Source organism: Pleurodeles waltl, chromosome 5 (genome assembly GCF_031143425.1).
Source record: "Pleurodeles waltl isolate 20211129_DDA chromosome 5, aPleWal1.hap1.20221129, whole genome shotgun sequence".
Classification (NCBI taxonomy): Eukaryota; Metazoa; Chordata; class Amphibia; order Caudata; family Salamandridae; genus Pleurodeles; species Pleurodeles waltl.
The window spans coordinates 1,474,973,432-1,474,995,766 of NC_090444.1; the positions used below are offsets into that span (position 1 = coordinate 1,474,973,432).

At 43.1% G+C, this 22,335-nt stretch overlaps 1 protein-coding gene across 6 annotated transcripts in view; it reads right to left on the minus strand.

Annotated features, from left to right (window-relative positions):
- LOC138296535 (isoaspartyl peptidase/L-asparaginase-like) overlaps nt 1-22,335 on the minus strand; it is a 1,292,011-nt gene that overhangs the window by 1,177,693 nt on the left and 91,983 nt on the right. Inside the window, exon 2 of one of the 6 annotated variants that reach the window (XM_069235751.1) lies at nt 6,127-6,211. The exons of the other annotated variants lie outside the window; for them this stretch is intronic. The gene's annotated coding sequence lies outside the window, so the exon portion shown is untranslated. The remainder of the gene's footprint in view (nt 1-6,126; nt 6,212-22,335) is intronic. 6 annotated transcript variants of the gene reach the window in all.

Consider the following 22,335-nt stretch of genomic DNA (forward strand, 5'->3'; position numbering starts at 1 on the left):
TGATTGCTGTATTTATACTGAATGTGTGCTTGATGTATTGGCACAGAATACTATGAAATACCTTCTCCTTACAAGTTGATTGAACCCTAAGGATCTGTAGTATGTACCCAATTGAACACATTGTGGAATATTCAATAAATCAGTAGATTTGTAGAGAGTTTGTTATCACCTGTAAAGGTATCCAGGCATTGGCAGGGTCCAGTTTATCAGCCAAATAACCAGGTCTTCAGGGTCTTTCTGAACTATGGAAGAGATAGGGTGGTCTGTAGATGAAACTGTAGCTTGTTCCATCCCTTCGCAGCCAGGTAGAAGAAGGAGCAAGCTCTGCTACGTTGAATGCAGGACTGAGGGTTAGCGAAAGAGATGCAGAGCAGAGGTGCCTGGTGGATTGGTGGAAGTTCAGGTGGTGGTTAAAGTAAGCGGGACCAAAGTTGAGTAGGGCCTTGTATGCATGTGTCAGGAGTTTGAACTGGCATCCTTTCTGTACAGGAAGCCAGTGGAGTTTCCTGATGTAGGGGGTGATGTGGGTTCATCTTGGATATCCAGGATGAGTCTGACTGCAGTTTTATTTATGATCTGTAGTCATCAGAGGAGGTGAGCTGCAATCCCTCCATGGAGAGCGTTGCTGTGGTCCAGTCAGCTGAAGATGAGGGCCTGGGTGTTGGTTTGTCTGAACCTTTGGGGTAGCCATTTGAATATCTTATGAAGACTGTGGAAGATGAAAAAGGAGGAGTTGAGCTGAGTCTAGGAGGATCAGAGCCGCAGTCTCTCCTTGGTTGAGTAGGGCTTGAATGTCATCAGTATCTGCGATTATGGTTGTCTCGGTGTTATGGTTGCAGCAGAATCGATATTGGGAGGAGTTGAGCAGGAGCTTCCATTCCAGACATGAGGAGAGTTGTTGGAAGATGGCTTTTTTGTAATACTTTAGTCAGGAACGGGAGCAGGGAGAGCGATTGGTAGTTGTTGAGTTTCCTGAGGTCTGCTGATGGTTTTGTTAGTAGGGTGCTGATTTTTTCATTTTTCCAGTTCTCAGGGAAGGAGGCTGTGGCTATTAAGATGTTGAATATGGTGATGAGTAAGTGGCTGATTCTCGCTTTGCCTGGGTTGAAGATGTGGTGAGGGCATGGGTGCATTGCAGTTCATGCTCGAGGTGGTGTTCTGTGGGGTGAGCTGGCTCCATTCAGTTAGTCAGATGTCTGTGGTGGTAGCTGGGTTGTTGTGTTGCTTGATGAAGCTGATGGCCTTGTGCTGGGGTTTGAAGTTTCTGTAGAGGTTGGTAATCTTGTTGTGGAACAAGTTTGCAAGGCTGTCGAAGAGTTCATGTGAGATGATAATATTGTTTGTTGCAGCTGAGGGGTTAGAAAATTCTTGGATGATGTTGAAGAGTTCTTTTCTCTTATTGGAGCTTGATTCCAAGTGTGAGGCTAAGGCCGTTTTCTTTGATTCTCTCAAGTGTCTTTGTTAGAGGTTGAGGTCTGCTTTCAAAGTGGCCTTGTTGGTTGTGGCCTTGCTGGTGCACCATCTCTTTTTCAGCTCTTTACAGTGTTGTTTAGTGACTTGGAGGTCTTCACTGTAGAAGGCTACCTGCTTGAGGGTCTTCTGTGGGTATTGTTACCAAAAGGAGTGACAATATCAGTGCAGTTGGTGATCCATCTGTTGAAGTTTCTGACACTCTGGTGTTGGTTGTTGAAAGTAATGGGGTGGGTGGTGTGTAGGCATTGATCAATGTTTGCTTTAAGACTTTGCTCCAGATGTGGTAGGATGCATTGGGCAGACAGGGGGCAGAGGTCTGTGAGCTGGTAATGTCCACATGAGTTGTTTTGTGGATCTACCTGATGCAGGAGCTGGAGGTGAAGATAGAGTATAGTGTGTGGCCTGCCATGTGTGTGAGGTCGTAGATGAGTTGGGTAAGTCTGATGTTGTTCATGCTGTCAAAGAGATTGGTAGTCATTATGGTCTTCAAGATGAAAGTTGTAGTCTTGGAGGAAAATGTTGTTGTTGGAATCTATGGCGAGGGGGGCAAAGAAATCAGCAATGAAGCTGCAAAAGGCTGGATGTGGTCTTGGGGGATGGTAGGCAAGAGTGTCCCTGAGGGTGGTTTTGCTGTCTGTGTGGAGTCAGACATTAAGGTGTTCCAAGGCTGGGGTGATGTTGACAGTAGTGGTGGTGCATTGGATGGATTCCTTGAGCGTGATGGCAATACCTCCACCTGGCTTACTGATGTTTCTGTGGTGGGTGATCTTGTATCCTTTGAGTATTGCAGTGGTGCTGTTGGGCATGATAGTGGCGTGGGGCCAGGTCTCAGTGTGGAAGAGAACGTTAGATGTGAGGGTGGAGGTGAGGTCCCAAATCTTCACAAAAGTTACTTTTGAGCATGCTTACTCTTATGCTTTTGAGTAACTTTACTACTATTCGCTATTCACCATTTCCAAGTGTAAAATTCCTCCAAAGCAGGGAATGGTGCTAAATGTATGAGTGTAAGTTACTCCTGCCAAAAAGAGCAGTACTAAGACCACCATCATTCATGGCCTTCCATGAATACTGCAACAGGCACCCATAGAAAATGATGACGGTAGGGACTTAAAATAGAACCACAAAAGAAAAAGGGTGAATTAAGTTGAATTAGCTAAAATAGCTAAAATCCTAAATAAATATTATTTAATGCTAATAAATTGCCTAAAATAAAATATTTTTATTTTATTTTAAGAGATTTAATAACAGTTTACAAATTAAAATAATATTAATTTACATTAAATATAATTACATTTGTTTAAATGTTCCTATAACTACAACAGAATCAGTATTATTACATAATAAACATACATGTCTTTCTGTGTGTATGTGTCTTAAAAATAATTGTATTTTAATACAATTGAGTGAATTAAACATGTAATTTACAATTAATGTTAATTGAGAATTGTTTTGTGTTTCTCTAGATTTCAAATAAATATATACAATCAATTTGAATTATTATTTAACTTAAAAATATGCTTACTATTTTTTTCAAGCTTAGTAAACATTTTAACTTTTTCTCTATACTTTATGATAGGGAGATCTCTACCTCAAAAAAGTGGAGATCTTCCTCTTTAACAGCTTAGGGAAAATTTAAAAAATATATTATAGTTGATAAAAACAGTAGAAGTACTTTCATATTAAATAATAGTGTACCTTATTGTCCATATTTATTTTGTATGTAGAACATACAAAAATATTTATAGCATTATTACTTTAATCTAAATTTAAAACGTAATTATTTTGAATATATTACAAATATTTTCTAATGTTTAATTTAAAAAAAAAACACCATCTAAAAGACAAGAACATTTTTTAGGTCTTAAAATTATTATGTGTGATCTATACAATTAATTAAAATTAATCTTATCATATTTTGATAACACTTAATTTTACGTTACATTTTAAATTCAAACAATTATAAAAGATGTTAAAATATAATAAATAAATATAATAATAAAACATATGTTCTAATTTAGATGATGTTTTAACATTATGGGGGTGATTCTGAGTCTGGCGGGCGGCGGAGGCCGCCCGCCAGACTTCCCCCACCAAAATACCGCTCCGCGGTCGAAAGACCGCTGAGGGTATTTTGGGATTTGCCCTGGGCTGGCGGGCGACCGCCAAAAGGCCGCCCGCCAGCCCAGGGCAAATCATCCTTCCCACGAGGACGCCGGCTCAGAATTGAGCCGGCGGAGTGGGAAGGTGCGACGGGTGCAGTGGCACCCGTCGCGTATTTCAGTGTCTGCATAGCAGACACTGAAATACAAAGTGGGGCCCCCAGGGGCCCCGCGGCACCCCCAACCGCCATCCTGTTCCTGGCGGGAGACCCGCCAGGAACAGGATGGCGGTAGGGGGTGTCAGAATCCCGCTCCGCTGCCATGGAGGATTCACAAGGGCAGCGGAAAACCGGCGGGAGACCGCCGGTTTTCCGCATCTGACCGCGGCCGAACCGCCGCGGTCAGAATGACCCCCTATATTTCATATATTTATATTTTTTGAAATAGTTTAAATAATGTAAATTATTTAACATTATTTCCTGAAGGGGCAGGGATATCTACAATCCCTAACTCCATATTTTTTTTTATTTGCAGTGCCAGTGTGTGACCATGTGTAATTGTGGGCTTACTTCAGCTCCACACTTGAGTACATTTATTACTTTTTTGGATCCATTTTGGCCACAACAACTTAAGAAGTGCAGTCTGTGAACGGCAATTGACTTACTGTTTTGTGGGTGGATATCTTATTTCTTAAAGCCCTCCTTACCCTCCCTACACCCTTTGTACTCCTTCCTAAACCCCTCTTATTCAGTAGCACCTTGTCTCTTTTTTCCAAACACTCCCCTGTCCTTCCCACATTTACCACTTTGTGGAAAACTTACATATGTGAGGATCTCAAGGATCTCTCCATGGATGTGGAGGTTTGTGAATAGCAGTACTTATTACTTTAGTAGTACTACTAAACAAACTACATAATGCAGCTGATGGAATGGCCCCATTCACTTTTGATGGACTCAACAGGTTTCTGTTCATACAACAGTCTGCAATTTGCATTTTTGTTTTACTCCACAGTTTCGATTTGGGCTTTGAGCTAGAAAATAGATACACATAGCACGGACCTGTGGTGAATGGATTTTGATGGGAGTTCAAGTCTTCAGGACCCATTCATCCAAATCAGAGATCCTGTGATGTTCTCTGGTATCACAAAGGAAAGGTACCCATTTGCCCCTCTCCCTTCAGAAAGTTTGGTTCCTCCCTCACTTCTCTTCCTAATGTGAAATAAATGAGAGGCCTGCCATGAGAACTCTAGGGCAGTGGTTCCCAACCTGTGGTCCGGGGACCCCTGGGGGTCCGTGAAGCCTTCTCAGGGGGTCCGTGAGAGCCTAGAAAATTAAAAAATATTAACAAATATTGAAAAATTTTGTCCCCAGCTTCCAGTAATGACTCAGGCGGGGGTCCCCAGATTCCCATGATGATTCAGTGGGGGTCCCTGGGTTCCATTAATGCTAAAGTGGGGGTCCACAGAACTCAAAAGGTTGGGAACCACTGCTCTAGGGCTTGAGGTGCTGGACCAGACCAAAAATTCCTGAACACTTAGAAAAACGAACATTGCAGAAAAACTGCAAAGCTGCAGCTAAAAGATCAGTAGTCTAAAATGGCCATCGTGATGCTTCAAGGTCTGGCAGTGCATCTGTGAAAAATATATGTAGGAAACGAGGTTCGGTTCATCCATAATCGCTTCCAGCATTGTATCTTCATGTCACCCTCTTTTCTAGCTCACCCTCCTTATCCCCTTTTATTCTTTCTCTGCCTCACTCTCGCTTCTTCATCCTATTATGCTTTCTCACCTTTCTCTCGATTTCACATTTCACAGTGCACCCCTCTCCACCCCACTCAACTCTCTTGTTCACCCTAACCCTAGTCCCACCCAACCCCACATCCCTTCTAACTCGCTCCTGGCATCAGCACGCATACATTCACACATCATCAGACACTCACATAACACACACATAGACACACAAACACGTGGAAAATCTCACAAAGTTGGTTAAAAAAGTTTCGCAATCACGATCCGCAGCGATATGCATTTCTAATGTTTGTTTTTCTTACTATACGGTCCTCTGGAGTTAGTGCTCTCGACAGTGGGTTGGTCTGATAAGCTCATTTACAAAATAATTACAAGAAAATGCGAAATAAGACATTAAATAAGACGCTGTTTGTATAAATTCACAATTACATTCAAATATTAATATTTTCAACACATATATCTAACATTTACCATGATCAGGTTGATTTGAAGATCCACTGTGTGACAACATTATCGTTATTGCTAACCCTAACACAGCAGCACACTTTTACGCAGCAAAAAAAAAACTCTATATACTTTTAGCATAAAGAGTATTAACTTTCAGGAGTTCCAGTTTAATTTCAGCGAAAGCAAACAAAGCACATCTATTTTCTTTAGCAAGTCATAACAGTGACATTAAACGCAAAGTTTCCATAAAATAAAGAAATTAAACAAAGATGTCTTTATTAGCAATCAAGTCATAATCCACTTTGAATGCATGCCTTGTTCAAATCATGCATATATTTAATGCATTAGTGTTGCACTTACATCTAGGCCCGGCTGAAATTCAAATTACGTCGACGTACTTTGAGAAATTTCTGGAATTTCTTGTTAGGCTTGTAGCGTGAAATTCCTGAAATTACAACATTGTCTCACATTTCTTTCCCATGGCTAAACTTTATTTGACGCCATACACATAAAAGCCAGAGGAAACTGAAACTTAACAAATGTGCACTTTTCAGACAACAAAGGGAATATATTTTTTGAAAGGTACTAGTCTGCACTAACAAATACATAAGAAGTACAGAGTATGCTACAGCAGGTTTACTGAGACTTTGAACGAAAACCTTAAAATATGTTTCATACAATTTGTAATTGTTGAAAAAGTTAAAATGTTCAAGATTATTAGAGTGGGGGATCAATTTACTCATATTTACACACAATTCTGACGAAAAAAGTTGGCTTGTCTGCTACAGCTGTGTTAAGAGCCATCATTACTACTTAGCTGATGTACGCTGAAACCAGGGTCTCTCTTTTTATGGGTTTCTCAATATACAAAGAGGGTGGTAGGAGGATGGGTGTACACTAAATTAACAGGCTTGTAGTCACTTAGGCCCAGATTTATACTTGCTTTGTGCTGAATTAGAGTCATTTTTTTACAATAATTCAGCGCAAACTCCATATTTATATTTTGATGCTGGACCCGTCTAGTATCAAAATATTGGAGTCAACAGCATTTTTTGGATGTGTGAAACCACCTTGCGTCAATGAGATGCAAGGTAGGCGTCCCCATCCAAAAAATGAGTCAAAGCCCCTAACGGCATATTTATCCACCCGGGAAAAAATGACACACGTATGGGAGGTGGACCCAAAAAATGACGTTAACTCCAATTTGTGTCAAATTTGAACACTTGGGTCAGACCAGGCAATAAAATGAGGTCCTTACAGCACTGCTTAAGGAAAACACACAGAAGCAACATTACCAACCCACAGGACAACATGGAAGTGCTACTGCTCCAACTTGAGAGACAACGCAGAGGACAGCAGCAACAACTGCAACCACCACCACCACAACGGGGCCCACAAAGGCAACGCAGAATGCAGGAGAAGAGTTTCAGAAACAGGACAACCCTCCTGGACCTCAGGGAACAAGACATAATAAGGACATAAGGACTCAACCGGCAAGCCATACTACACCTGCTGCACCACATTGAGCCACAGTTCACAGGAAGCCTGCAGACCCCACATAATATACCACCTGTGGCAAAGCTGCTAGCTGTCCTGCACATACTGGCAAGTGGCTAATTTCAAACAACGGGTGACTTGGTTTCTGGTGTTTCACAGCCGTCATTCTCAGTGTTCCTGCCAAAGGTGTTAGATGCAATTATCTCTCTGACACCCCCCACATCAGCTTCCCCAACACCCAGCAAATTCAGCAGGAGATAAAACAGGGGTTCTACCAATTTGATGGCTTCCCTCATGTGCTTGGTGCAATTGACTGTACTCATGTCTGACTTGTTCCACCTGCAGAAACAGAGCATTTATTCCGGAATTGCAAACGCATTCCATAAATGTGCAGGACATAGTGCACCACCGGAGACTATTCACAAACATTTTGGCCAAGTATCCTGGGAGTGTCCATGACGCCTACATATTCAGGAAAAGCAGGATCAACTAACACTTCCAGGATGGACAATATGGAAATGGGTTACTTGTGGGTGGCCAACAAACCTAGCAATTTACACACAACACAACAAGCCTGTGGGACACAAAAGACATACACCACTCCAAAATCACATGGCCAGGGTAACACAGATGTCCAGGTAACAACACATATGCACCCTGCTTCAGTACAGAACAATCAGTGCACACCATAAACACATACCCCATATGTACATAATACACCCACAACTTGACAGGCACACCACACGGACAGGTGCAGATATGTACCCATTGTAACAGAAGATGCGCACACACCACTACAAGTGCCCACAGGTTGCCTACTATGTAGACTTCACACACACAGTACACCAAACAAAGAATAGCACAGTAATGTCAATGGCATACAGCCTGCTCATGTAAAGTAAGTCACACATAGGCACAGATCACTCAAATCATGCTGTGCAAGTCTCTGACAGAAGGGTATGCCTAGACGAGGGTCCCTTGCTCACTGTGCCACTGGAATCAAGCTAGCCTGGCTGAAGAAGGGTGATACCCTGAAACCGGTCCCAGGATGCTTGTTTCCAGTCCAGGGAGGACCTGGCCTGGCAGTTCGGGCTGGACTGTTCCCATGAGGAACAGGGTCAAGATTGATTTGCATATGGCTGGGTCCAAACTGGGGTGGCATGGTGAGCAAAACAACAATGGATTAAACCCAGATCTGTGTCTGGGGGTGAGTGTTTGCATTGTCAGCACTCCGTCCATCATCCTTTTGTGTTGCTAAAGTTGCGCCAAGTGGGAAGGGTATGCCCAGATGTGGGTCCCTTGCTCACTGTGCCACTGGAATCATGCTAGCCTGGTTGAAGAAGGGTGATACCCTGAAACTGGTCCCAGGATGCTTGTTTCCGGTCCAGGGAGGACCTGGCCTGGCAGTTTGGGCTGGACTGTTCCCATGAGGAATAGGGTCAAGACTGATTTGCATATGGCTGGGTCCAAACTGGGGTGGCATGGATGGATGGATTAAACCCAGATCTGTGACTGGGGGTGAGTGTTTGCATTGTCAGCACTCCGTCCATCATCCTTTTGTGTTGTTAAATCTGCCAGAACAAACATCAGATGCCAGACAGCTGGTGCCAATACCAACTACATCTCATCAACACATACCTGACTTACCTGTAATGTGCATATACATTTGCCTGGTGCATTGGGTCACACACATAGGAATACAACATCAATGGCCATCACATACCATGTGCCAGATTTGTGAGAAGTGGCACCACACCTACTGCAGTACCACCTCACATGCACTACTTATTGACCCACAACACCATCATGTCTGTACGTAAACAATAAATGGCCCACCATGGGGCACATTCACTGTTAGTACAGATCATGGATGCCATAGTGGGGCCCTGTAGGAGTAATTAGAACTTCACTGACCTTACATGCACACTGCCAAGGGACACATTTGCTATGTAGATGAGCTCAATCCTATAGCCTGCACTGTGCATGAGTGGACAGAATAAATGCTGCTTCATGTTTTGGAAGATAGGAGAGACAACGGTAGTGATGTTGATCATCCTGAAACAAGGAGATACACACCCTTGGACACCTGATGGCTGGCACAAACATCAGCTGCCACTCAGGATCACTAAGGGGTCTATGTAAGAGCCCCCAGTGCCTTTGTCATGGCCTGCACTGTATGTACAAGTTTGCGGATGACCACTCTTTTGTGACTTGAAGCCACATTGGAAGTCGGCCACCCTCCCACGCAGCACTTAGCGTGGAAGGGGCTTGCAATATATGTAGCTGCAGGTCTGACACCACAAGATATATAGCACTATGATGCTGACGCAGATGTAGGTGTAAATTAAAACCTGAGGCAGTGCCAACATCAAACACCACCCCAGGGGTGCCGTTTGGAGGTTGCAATAAGGAAATAGACTGTGATTTGACCTCATACGAATGTGCGACCTATGCATGCTGCATACTGCTGAACACACAGAAACAGCCAATTGTCCATCAAAAATGTATATGAATAGGATGGTGCCCCTTCCTGCATAGATACATCTACCTCCACAGGGCAACTAGCCAAGCACCTTTGTGCAAGGTTGGTAGTCTTGTTGCACGGCTGCATATTAGGTGCCGGTGCAGGGGACAACAAAGGGTTGCCTAGTAGTCAAAATGTTGGAGCTGTGTTGTGCATTGTCACTTACTCATTAAGATAGTCCTAAGAGTGTCACATCATCTGTAATGACACATGTTAAAATGGCTGGGACGTCCAGGCTCTGTAGGGCTACCACATTGTCACCACATCTGACCCCATTGTGTTGTTAGGATATGTCATGTCCCCTCTAGTGAAAGCACCAGGATACACAGATGCACTACTCAACACATGGTACATAGATACTGAGCATCAGTTAGGATTCCCAAATAGATGTCCCAGGTCCTTAAGCCAATACCAAAACTTTGCACAAGGCCAGGAACTCACACCATACCATAAACAGTTATGAGTCGCAACCAAATCAAAATAACAACTGCCATGCTCCATGACAAACCTGTTACAAGTCTAAACAACAACTTACACCTTTTATCTTTTGCGGGGGATCAGGGTTATCGTATACAGCTATGGATGATGACCCCATTTACAAACCCAAGCACGGCAGCAGAGCTTGCATACAATGAGGGACACCGCAAGTCACACAATATCGTGGAAAGGATATTTGGCATACTGAAAACAAGATTCAGGTGCCTGGACCTCACAGGAGGCAGCCTTCTATATGCCCCACATATTGTGTGCAAAATCATCCTGACGCGGTGTCCTGCACAACATATGTGTGCGGATGAACATTCTGATGTATGACCAGGTAGATGACCTGCCTGAGGAGGAGGAGGATGTGGTGACGATATGGAGGGGGAACAGCACAACACAGCTGCTGGGGTATGCAGTAGTTGACAACTTTTACTCTTAAGAACCACTGAATTCACCTTGTCAATTTTGTAAATAAATACTTCACTAATACAACCAATTCTGCTTCGGCCTCGTCAGTCTCCACTACACATAGCATAGGAATGTGAGTCAAAGCTAAAGGAACATGTTACAAATAGGAAATCAGTCAAGTACTATTGAAACATCATATGTGATGTGTAAGATTGTACTGCCACCATCACACACATCTCTAACAGCCTCATCACTGGTATGTGACACCTCAAGAATACAATCTATGGACCACTACATATTTTGTACATCCACATTGCCAACTTGTTAGTCAATAGCTCATCAGACACAACTATATCATGTCCAAATAGGATGCATTCAAGGGGCCCACACATGAGGGAGTGGATGCCAAAAAATAGAAATAAACTCAGTGCAAGAGTTGCAATGGCTGCATTGAACATGTGTGACAGGGGGAGGGGGACATAAGTAGAAACTATGGTCATCATGATTTGCCCAGGTATAACAACCAATGGAAGATGTTGGGCCTGCGCAGAATATCCATGGTAATCTGTCCTGCCACTGCCATGGGGCACAGTACTGACATAGGGTGCACATGACCCCACACATTGCAAGTACACATCAGCATGGATGAGACCATATGCAGCTACAGCAGCAGGTCCACCACATTAAACCACATTAAACCAACAACCATTGGTAATTGCAATAGTATAACCAAATGTTTGCGATCAAAACATATTCTGGGTGGAATGGAGGCAGAGTGCGTCATACACACTATGTATCAAAGATATACACATGTCAGACAAATATGCAGGCTTCACACAAGTCTCCGTAAACTCAAAATCTACATACGGAGACAGTTGTTGGGTAATATTTCTGAGGTAGCAATGGTTCACCCATCATCAAGAATTCCTGACCTGTGCATGTAGCTTTAAATATTATGCTCTGTATGACAACATCACACATCACAGACAAAAACACAATACACAATCACAAATTAGAATTATTGCATTTTACTGAATGCCAAACATATGTGGATACACTCTTGTCACATATGCATATATATGCAGAACGTGCAACAATTTGCATGCTGTTGAGTCTGTAAGACACACATTGGTGGGACAGACAAATCACACCCTTGTCACACTGTTGCATGGACTACCACATGTGGCCATACCCAAAATGCCACATTGCACCACAGGCCATGTCATTTGTATGTTGATTCACGGTGCATCTAAGGACAATGCAAAAAAAGCAATCAGGGATTGAGTAAAGAAAACATGATGCATTGCATCTAAAATATCCACAAACGCAAAGTAAATGAGACATAGGCCTTTAGCATGAATTGTACCTTGGCACTCCTCTCAATGCTGCCTTCAGTGAAATCAATGCATAACCGTCATGCGTCTATCTAAACAACGCACATGAGTAATGCATTAAAATAAAACCTGCACGAATGTCAAATGCGTCAAATAAATCCACACAAAGCTGAAAAACGTGATGCACGGGTACAGGAGGTGATGTAATAGGAAATCCTGTTTACAAGCATGGAACAGTGGCTGTAGTTTCACTTTCTCTTTACAGTCTAATAGTTGTGTCTTGGCTGTGAATTGAAGTTTGTGGCAACCCCCCTGTCGTGTCCTTCTATATTGTGTGCATTTTGTCCAAGTATTTGTGATTTTGTGTGTTTTATGTCTATATTTGTATTTGTACTGTGGGGTGTCTGTCCGGGGTAGTTACGCATTTGGGATAGTTGGGATTAGTTAGTGGGGTTAAGTTATTGTTTATTTAAATTTTTTCTTGGTATTCGGGGTCAAATTTGACCAAACACAACATGTCTGGGAGGGGGGAGGCTGACAAGGATGTCAGAGGAAGAGCTGGGTGAATTTGTGTGGCTGGCATGCCACTACCTGCCCATGATGCTAGAGATGGGAGGCTGGGTCATACAGGGCTACCAAACCGAGGCCAGATAGCTGCGGTGGGGCAAAGTGCTCCAGCACCTGAAGAGAGTGTACAGGAGCAGCAGGAATGAGCACCAGCTCAAGCCTTGCTGGGCAGATCCGGTGGCCACAGAGGAGGATCTGCTCAATCACCTTGGTGTTGAGATCGGCGGACCTGTTGGTGAGTCTCCCATTGGCATAATATTTACTGTTCACTGCTCTTGAATGACAGTAACAGATTCGTTGGAGTGCTAAATGCAATGCTTGTGTACAGGTTGTATGCAACCAGAATGAAGTGTATCTGGGCCAGTCTAGGCTTTGAGTTCACATGTCCAACAATGATACCAAAGCAGGTCAGATGTCTAATGAGTCCTGCAGAACCATCACAAGGCACACATTTCAAAGGCCATAGCGCCACCTGTGCCTCAGCATAGTGTCATGTATGAAACACCAAGGCACCAACGGCCTACCATATTTTCCCGGGATTGTGTCAATGCATGTATAGCGCTACTTTGTCATAATTTAACACACATGACCCCTGCCATTATGTTAGCTAAGGGGGCTTACCCGCCTTAGGGGGCAATATATATAGAGCATTTGATACCATTAGACAACTTTGCCACATAAGTTATGGATTGATCAACACATGATCATTGCAGACTTAAAATTGAGCGGTATGTCTATCACAAACCACCTCTGGGTGCCTTGCAAGACAGGCCTGAGTACCTGAATCATATGTCTTGCAAAGCGCCAGCGTAGTGTCATTTATTTTTCCACAACTCCTCCTTATACCATATAGTCCCTTCATCTATAGATGGGCCACAAGTGGTTGTTGCAGGGTGTAGCACTACATGAGTCTCTGGACCAGTGTTAGTGTTCAGATGTGTGGCTCTTACTCATCTGAGTGTCTGTGTCATTGTGTGATCGTAGTGGTGTGTCTGTTGCACTGTTTTCAACTAGGATAACTAGCTCACTCCTCTCAACTAGTTCACACTAAAATTTGTTGTCCACTCACAGTGACAGTGATATGATACTAAGCATGGTTTTCCATTCATGTCTTACAGGTGAACCTGCCCCCTACACAGCCGGTGAAGTGGTGTGATTTGAGGACCCAGATGTATCCAGTAAGTGTGATGTATGTTCTGTGATGTAATCCAGGGTTTGGTGTGAGTGAGTCATGTGTGTTGAATACAGTGCCAGATGTGATAAGCTGTCCAATTATCGGATATTAAAGTAGGCTGGAAGCTGACATTAGAGCCCATTTAAAGGATCCCCTTTATACCAGCAGAGGTTCACATCTTATGAGGCTCATGGTGTACAATGGCCAGCATCGTGTACACAATGTGATGACAAGCCACATGTAGGGCCATATGTGACTAAGAATGAGAGAGTGCAACGCTGTGAGAATATTGGTAGTAGCGCACTCTATCATTCTCAACACATGGATAAAAAACATATTGAACCCAATTTGGTGCACCCCGTATTGTCATGAAGATGGAGGACTGGGCTGGCAATTGTCCCCCAGCATGGCTCTCCGTCTTTTGCACTTCATGTATGTTACACTTATGTGGAATGTAATTGGCTTGCTTGCAGGTCAAGGCCAAACGTGTGCTGGCATGGAAATGGGTGTGTAAGGAATAGTAGTGGCAGATCAGGTATTGATGAGTGTCTTCACCTAGGCACATGAATGTAGATGTGATAGACCTATGGATACTAGCTTCCTAGTTGTCAGACCTAATAACATATGGTCCACTCTTTAACTACACATATGAGTGGGCATGCCTTGGTGGATGACCAGGACAGTTGAGATGATGGATCGCATGGCCATCACCCCATAGGCTCAGGGGAAGTGGAATACCACATTTATAGGTAGATGTGATGCTCACAGTGTAGGTGACAGTCATATTGATCAAGCTTGCAGGTTTACCTATCAGCTCTGACCCCTTATGGCTACCAACAGCATCCCATCCTCCCATTAACATGTGCAAGTTCCTGGTGATGTAGGGCTGTAAATAGACAAAGATGATGAGGAGGTTTGTGCCTGATCTATGTAATGTTTTCACTGCTTTTGCTTTATTCATCATAATGCAAAAGTGATGCACACTTCCATATGTTTAGTTCATTTTCACGTTTTGCGTCACTTTAGTGTCAATAATATGATGCTAAGATACGGTTGTTGTTAAATTGATCAGGGCCATTGTCTTTTCTGGAATGTGAGTTGGAGTGCATCAGTGTGAGCTACTGATCTGTACAGGCTCCAAACAATGCTGACAATGATGGTTGCCTGTCTCCATTTCACAGCTTCCAACATAAGCAATGATGAGCTACGCGCATTTCAAAAGAGGGCAGTGAGGTACCTCCATACCCTGGCAGTGGAATCTGGGTTCTGTAAGGTGGCTTGTCGCTACAGTGCTGAGAGGGCAACAGGGGAATATCGGGCATTCCCACAAGGGGTCACCACAGTTGAAAAGAAGTAACCACAAACACAGAGCTCCTCAGCAGTGCAGGGGGCACATCTGGCCCCACTCCCACAACCTTGTCTGCAACTACTTCTACAACAACAGTGCATCAGCCCACACCACCTGCTGCCATGGACACGCAATTGCTACAGGATCTGAAGAGGAACGTTTCTCTGGTCCTCAAACATTTGGATCGTTTGGAGAAGGAGGTAGCCGCCAACACCAAGCAGGTAAAGTTCATAAAAAAGCAACTGAAGAAAGCCAAGCCACGAGATACATGTGAACTGCCACCTCCAAGTTCTGTCACCTCTCTTCCACCTTTAAGTTATGTTTTATTGTGGGTTTTAGGGGGTTAGTGTGGGGTTGTAGTTTACTTAGGATAAGTGTATTTGGAGGGTGGGTTAATTACTTATTACGTGTTAATTGGTGGGTGGGTTGTGTTGGGGTATCTGTTTTTAGAAGAAAAAAAATTATATACTTAAAAAAATAAAAAATAAAAAATAACTTAAGGGGGGGAGCAATGTTTAGAGTGTGGTGTTAACCATATCACTTAAGTTTGCATAGGGTAGTTAGCCTTAGTTGTTGGTTAAGTATAGTTAGAATAGGTTAGTTTTGGATAGGGTATGTTCTATTTATTTTATTAGTTCAGTTTTATGCTTAGTAAACATGTTTGCGTACTCCTATACATTTTGTGTTATATGCTAGTGTCTCAGGGTCTTCACATGAGTGCACAGTACAAATAGTGTGTTGGCCTAGGGATTCCATCCTGCCTCTGAATCCCGCTCTTGACATGTGTATCACCTATTGACAGATATTGACAACTGAGCTGTCACACTGGCAGCAACAGCACATCTACTTGCCATGCATATGCCATCCAGTGTACCCACCACTCAAGGTGACTATGTTAACTGTATTGGACTGGTAGGCGTGGTAATTCAGCTGTCAGTGTTGGGGTCCTGTGTAGGAATGTTGGGAACTGTGGAACATCTGACAACAGCCTACCTTTGAACTCTTACCTGCAGAAGTGACCAGTGGCAATCACTAATGAGGTTAGGTACCTCTGTTTCACACCAATGTGTTCTACTGGTACTCCCAGTTGACAATATTGCCCACAAACTGTTTCACAGCCATTCCTGCCATAAGTAGTGAGTGAAGCATACATGATTTCTTCATTTTTGACATACTCAGTGAATTGCTTGTAGAGGATGAAACCAGCATTGACATTTGTCATGTTGGAACCTTGTGTGTAGGTATGTGCCCCTATATTCCTGTACTCCTGTACTGAAACTCTGTGACTTGGTTACACACATCACAATTTATATGCGTAGCAGATGTGTCACAATAAACAAAGACATGCTGTTTGTGTAGGAGGTATTTATTTACAAGTGTCGTAGTGCAATATTTACAATGTCTAGGTCAGTAACCCCATTTGTGAAATCCATATAATTGTGACACAACACAAGACCAGGGTTGATGGACATGTCATGGGACATGCTTGGGTGAAGTGTTGTTAAGTGCAGAGGAACAAAAATTGTCAATTGGTAAGTGGGAGACAATGACAGTCTACAGCAGACAGGTCAACAGTGTGTCAGTGAGGAGTGCACATATCCAAATGTGCTAACTGAAGCACAGGACAAAGGATGTAGTGAATCCTAGTTTGTTTTAATGGGTTACATGAGTTAGTTTAGCCTTTGGCTTGCAGACTCATGCCTTCGTCACCTAGTGACTTTTACCCTACTTAGATTGTTATGGAACCCCTACACTTGCCAATTTGCCGGAAGTGTTAAAACAAATACAGAATGAGCACGGGCCTGCAGCAGCCCTAGATTTGGGGATGAAATTAATGCGCAACTTTGACGCAGTCTCCTCGATCATACTCAGTAATATCAAAGGGGAATTGGTAGCACTGGCTATACGCCAGCGTCTCTGAGAGATGCCACATTTGGACCGGGAGAAGGAGCTACCGAAATTTACTTCCGACACCTATAAGAGTATAGGATGGGATAGTTTGGGAGCCAAGCCGAAGAAGCTTGAATTACAGAGTACCACCCCTAAGGAATGTACTAAACAAGCACAGGAGGGTTCCAAGAAGCGCTGGGATAAGCAGAAACACAGACGAAATAGGAGAGCAGATTTTCCACATCTGGAGAACTCTGATAGGAGATACACTCTCAGAAATAGAGAAAGTATAAAAGCTCCTGACAGAAATACTGATTCACGTCCCTCTCATTCCTTTCAGGACGCACCAGATAGACGTAGCAAGATAGGGGGCCATCTTAAACAACGTCCTGAATACGTGAAACAGAAGAAAGACTCACCACAGTCTTCAGACAAAAAAGAAGATAAGTCTCCACAGCAAAAGCCACAGTTTAAAAAGAAAACGGTGGCAACACTGTCAATTAAAATGCCAGTATACTTGAGAACATTGCTGAAGAACAAGACGTGGGCAGTGACACTGTTAGACAGCGCAGCAGAGGTCACGATATGTCACCAGAGTCTGAAAGATCATCTGGATGCGACAGCAACTAGCGATTTCATTGCACTTGAGACTGCGGACAGCCGTGTTCTCCCACCCGACAGGGTTTATGATTTAAATATCCAAATTGAGGGGAGACGTAGAGCACATAATTTATGTGATGTTTTGGGATGAGCTTAGTTGTAATATCCTGCTGGCCGAGAGTGACTGGCCACCTGAGCACATACGAAAGCTCCCACAATGGGGAAAATGTTATTTTGCCATCTTTCTCTGATCTTGTTCCAGAGGCGGTAAAAAAAAAGCCTACACTGTCAACTGGGCTTTAGCGCAGTCCCCTGCGTTGTACAGCAATCATGTAGGTTGGGACAAAGATTCTCCTTGTCATATAATACCTATCAGGTCTACACCCCAACCTCAGCCACAATATCCTGTTAAACACAAAGCAAAAGCTCCAGTGAGGGAGATCCTCACTCAGGTCAAGTACCAGAGAGTAATTGAGCACCATGTCTCTGCAATGAATAACCCTTTATTCCCCATTGCAAAACCAGACCATTCCTATAAAATGGTCTTAGATTACAGACACTTAAAAAGTCATACACATAAATACGCTATACAAAATTTACATAGCACAGCACTGATTAACAATATAGTGCGTAAAAAATACAAAACAACGTTGGATATATCCAACAGGTTCTTCTGCCAGAACTTAGCACACGAAAGTGGGGACCTGAGTGCATTCTCATTTAGCTCACAGAAACGCTTTTGCTGTTTGCACCAAGGCTATAAGAACAGCCCAGGGCTGTTCTCAGCCCGAGTAACATCAATATTACATGATATTGATCCCGAGGCGTTGTCCTACGTCGATGACATCTATCTCACAGATGACGACCTCAACATTCATCTTGCCAGGGTCGATCGGATCGCTTTAGGATTCGCAGCCCTTGGCTACAAGTTCAATTTTACAAAAACTAAAATAGCCTTTCTCAGCGTATGGTTTCTGAGATATGAGCTAATAAACGAGGGAAAGAGCCTGCCCCTGCACTTTCTAGAGAAATGTGCACAACTTCACCCACCTAAGTCTCTCAAGAAACTACAGTCATTACTCAGTTTATTTAATTTTGGCAGAACATACATTCATGACTATGCACAACATATCAGGCCACTTTATGACTTAATACACCCAGATCTTTCTAGCAGACACTGGACAGTTGAACACACACGCATCCTTAGGGAATTGCAACAGGACATGCTAGAAGCCAAACATTTGCACACATGACAGTAAAACAAATTTGGTCATCTGAATAATTGCTGGTGTCATTGGGTTTGCTTATGTTACCTTTAACGAGGTCGACACAGTGCCCAGAGCATATATATCACAATTATACTCCAATGCAGAACAACGTTTTGCTCCCACAGAAAAAATTCTAACTGCAGGTCAAATGGCTATCATAAAGGAGAGGCCACTTGCCGGAGGTAAATGCATCACTGTCGTTACACTGGTGCCAGCCTTAGAGGCTGTCACCAAAGCAAGTGTTCCTTATGCTAAGGCATTACATACACATTGGATTCAGTGGGCACCTTCCTGACTGGCACTGATGTTGACTACATTTTTGATCCAAAATTTCAGACACAAGAATTTCTCCAATACAAACAGGAGTACCCCGCCCCTTGACATATACCATACTGTCATTTACATTGATGGTTCAGCACAACCAGCTGTAGGGGACAAACATCAATATTAAAGCCGCTTGCACATCCATGAATGGAGTGATAAACAATGGAGTTTTCTACCCTCATAATACCTACACACAGACACAAGGGGACTGCACAGCTCAGCTGGCTGAACTTAAAGCCCTTCTTCTAGCGCTAGAACACACAGAGCCAGTATTGCTGACTTTAATTGTGACTCATACTACTGCGTCCAGTCCTATCATGATTACCTTAATCACTGGAAGCTGAAGGGGTTTAGAGATTCCAAGGGAAACACCATAAAACACAAAACTTTGTGGGGGTGGGTGGCTGATCTCAAAGATAAGCTACTGTGTGTCCATGTGGTACATACACTGGGCCACCAACGTGTAGGAGTACACGTGATTGGCAATACTTTGGCTGACGAAGCAGCCAAATCCGCAGTAGCTACAGCTTCTGTGGCTGCAGTAACTTTTTCCAGATGAGATTGGATAATGAAATTCTGACTGCCATGAAAGCTTTGGCTGAGGCCAAGTCCCTCCCAAAAGCATACCCTAAAAAATATTCTTACCACATCAGTGCGCAGAATGTTGCCTATGCAACAATTCCTGGGGTTGGAGACCGAGCGATCCCAATTATAGACAAGAGATTAGATCTAATAAAAGCAGCGCATGAGGGTGTCGCTTTTGCACATGCTGGTATCTCAGCCACAGTAACACTCTTACAGAAAACGCTTCTGGTGGCCAGGTCTATACAAACAGACGAACAGACAAACAGACAAAACAATACGTCCTTTGTTGTGACATTTGCCAGCAAATAAAGGGCTCTAATATCAAACGCCCACCACAGACATCCCTCTTAGTGTCCAGCAGGCCACTACAATGTGTCTACATGGAACATTGCGGTCCACTTCTACCTGATGGTGCATACAAATACATGTTAGATGCTGTAGTTTCTTGTTCTAGATTCCTGTGGGTATGGCCTCAGCAGTCGGCTGACACTAGAACTGCTACAAAAGACTTGCTGATGTTTATCGGTACATATGCGTCAGACCAGGGCCCTGCATTTGCCTCTAATGCATTCAGAGACACCATGGGGACGATGGGTGTTGAACTCCATTACTCCTCACCATACCACTCTGAGGGAAATTTGGTTGTGGAGAGGTGGAATCGTGATCTAAAGCAGTCCTTAACAGCTAGAGTATTAGGTTTGGGCCACAGCTGGCTTCATCACCTATATGAGGTCCAGAGAGCACTGAACAATCTGCCAAGATGGTCCTTATGAGGGTATCTTTGGGATACCTTTTTATGTCCCAGATCTTGATGGCTCTGGTTTGGTGGCAGCAGACACACCATTTGACATAAATGAATGTCTCACCATCTTACAAGAGCTTCAGCAATTTTGTGATGATAAATCATCCACCAGTGCTGCCACCTTAGGAATAAAGGGTTTACCAACAACTTCCACTGGCTGGATTCCTAAAGTTGGGTATCTGGTTTGTGAGAAGCTCCTGTCCTAATCCTCGGTGTACAAGGTACCAGAATTGTCATCTTCCCACCACTGCCTGGTTCCAAAGCAAACAGATTCATTTCCATTGATGACACCAAAGTTCACCGTGTGGCCGATCCTGCACAGTAGACCCAGAGGTCCCTTGGGTAGTTCCCGATCCCCTCCCACTACTCAACAGGACATACCTCTTCAAAGTAGAAATAGCAACACTACTCCAGACTATACAACAATGTCCAACAATGCTACAAATACCTCCTTAACCATGCAGACGGCAGAAAGTGAGCTCTTGCTGATTCCAGGTACTACTTCAAGACAGCACCTGTCCAAGATTTGGCCGTTTTTTCCACCAACACTACACAGACTAATGACCCGTATACTATGAGCCTCAACCTGAAGTGGATCCATCCACCAGTAATGTACCTGCTCCTGCATCTGCAGAGACTGCCTCTGGTTATTTCTTCAACATTGATGACTTTTCTTCAGACTCATCCACTCCAGTAATTGCAAATGTATCAAAGACACTAAAGCTGTATCTATGGCTTAAAAATAACTATTTAATACACCCAGTAAACTATTTATGGTTCTGCTTGACATTTTTTGCATTGTTTCTATGGATTGGTTTTGTGACTGTTTTCTTTTTACTTATAAATGGTCATTACCTTCCTGAACACGCCTCAGTTGAACATGTGGATGAAGTCTTAACTCCATATCATTCCTCACATAAGGTTCGAAGATTTCTGCTGTGCTAATTCCTGATGGGATTGTGTGGGACAACGTTCCATTTGATATATACGGGCCTATTGAGGTCATTCAAATTCAATATGTATTTAAAATTTCTATGATGGATGTAATTACACCTGGTGTTGTATCTGATGATTGGGATGTCCAGACAGTTGATTCCATGTTAACTGAAATGAAGGACTATTCAGTGTTTGAAAGTGATGATGTATATAGACATACAATGAATTATGGGGAAATGTTCTGTTACAATAACTGGGGACATTACTACCTGCACTGTGCCACTAGACACAGAGCAGTACTTAACTATACACAGTGGGAACATTGTTTTACATCACCTGTGGGAGCCCAAAACGTTATTCAGATAAGTTTACTTATTTTTCTGGGCATGACAAAAAAATCCTGAGTATTATTATTTTAAATTACCTCCTTCAAAAGTTAGAAACATTTTTCTAACTGATGCAAAGTTGATTTATTCAGATTCCTTTATTTCCCATCTTGCATTTGAAGGTTACGAATACTTGAAGAACACTATTGATTTAAAAAGTGTATGGGGAACACAAGATTGGCAAATAGAGGGTAGGGAAGCTTTAGAGCATGCCTTATTCCTGTGCAAATGATCTTTTCAACACTATTCAGCAGACGTTGGGCCATATTTATACTTGTTGATGCAAAACTGCACAGTTTTGTGTCAAAGATTTTAGCGCTGGCTAGCGTAATTTCTTAACGCCACCCGTGCATCATATTTATACTTTGATGGAGGGTGGAGCTAAGAACAGGTTAGAGTCATTTTTCTGACACTAACCATTGCACCTTGTTGTAAGGCAAAAT